The following is a 1322-nucleotide window of genomic DNA, read 5'->3' as shown; positions in this document are numbered from 1 at the left end:
GATCTTCCACTGAAAATAAGAAGTTCTTTCTCATAAACTGGAGTTAAATAGATCTTCCACTGGAGGGGAGTTGTACTGATCTTCCATTTTATGGGTTTTCCACTGAAAAGTTTTTCCCATTAACTGGAGTTGGGTCTTCCACTGAAAAGTTTTTCTCATTAACTGGAGTCATATAAGATCTTCCACTGGAGGGGATTTGTAATTTTTTCTCATAAAATGGAGTTGTATGGATCTTCCACTGAAAATAGGAAGTTTGTTCTCATAAACTGTTGTATAAGAACTTCCATTTTATGGATCTTTCACTGAATAGTTAGATCATCCACTAGATGGGAGGACCGAGGGGCATTCCGAGAATTGAACTCGGGACCTCTCGCACCCTAAGCGAGAATCATACCACTAGACCAAATGCCCTTCAATGAAAAAGTTCATATCCACGCCCTGACCATCTGGCAATACCACATTCCATGCAGGCCAAGGATTTTAGCAATCTGCAATTCCCATGTCTTGTGTTGTCAATCTGAGAACAATTTTCTTGCTTGGTTATTGTGAAAAAAGTGGGTTCTTTAAATCAAATGGCGGCACCAGTTGGTCTCAGCCTAAAATGCATAATCCCTGAACTTTATTTTTCAGGAGAGCATTCAAAAAGGTCTGCACCAGCGTGATTTTTCACCTGTTCAATGAAGAAATTTCTCCATGAAAACTTATCATAAATTTGGGAATGGATAACCTATTATTTCATGGTTAAACTTCTGATCTTCTTCGAAACGCATATTCACACATTCAATTAAGCCTATTCATGCTATACTTGAGGAAACATTTTGAATGGATTTGAGCTCTTCTTTCTTTTTCTTTTTTATTAATTATACCTTATGGCGTTTCCCTCCATTGAAGTTCGAACACTGTCTGATGCTCAGTCACCGCCATGCAGATCTGTCTGGTGATCGTCTGTGGAAGCCTACCCATTCATTCAAATAACACGTAATGCATCGCTACTCTGTCATCATGAAAGTGTGTATTCGAACATGTGCTTTCCCTCCACTACCAATATTTCCTTTAAATTTGGTGTACTAGAGGCGAAGCACTGAGCTCCCATCCTAATCGAAATCTTTTCAACGATATTGCTTCCATTTCACTGTCGTAATTGGAAAAATAATGACTAGTTTCACATACTTGGACACATAACAAACGCAGAGAAGCTCTTCTCGTTTTCAGCATTGTGAGCTTTTTGCATTACCATAATACACCAAGAAGCGTTGTTTGCTTTCATTCATAGGGTAGCGAGATTGATTCTGCTAATATTGGTGGGCAAGGGACAGAAGCAG

General features: G+C 39.0%; 1 non-coding gene across 1 annotated transcript; it reads right to left on the bottom strand.

Annotated features, from left to right (window-relative positions):
* Positions 1-339: 339 nt before the first annotated feature.
* On the bottom strand, positions 340-411 carry TRNAP-AGG (transfer RNA proline (anticodon AGG)). The gene has a single exon. It is a non-coding gene; the product is annotated as a tRNA-Pro (tRNA).
* Positions 412-1322: the final 911 nt, after the last annotated feature.

This window comes from Pinus tabuliformis, chromosome 8, assembly GCF_031772625.1.
Source record: "Pinus tabuliformis cultivar Carrire ecotype Pingquan chromosome 8, CPIR1, whole genome shotgun sequence".
Taxonomy (NCBI): domain Eukaryota; kingdom Viridiplantae; phylum Streptophyta; class Pinopsida; order Pinales; family Pinaceae; genus Pinus; species Pinus tabuliformis.
This window is presented reverse-complemented; position numbering and strand designations above follow the sequence as displayed.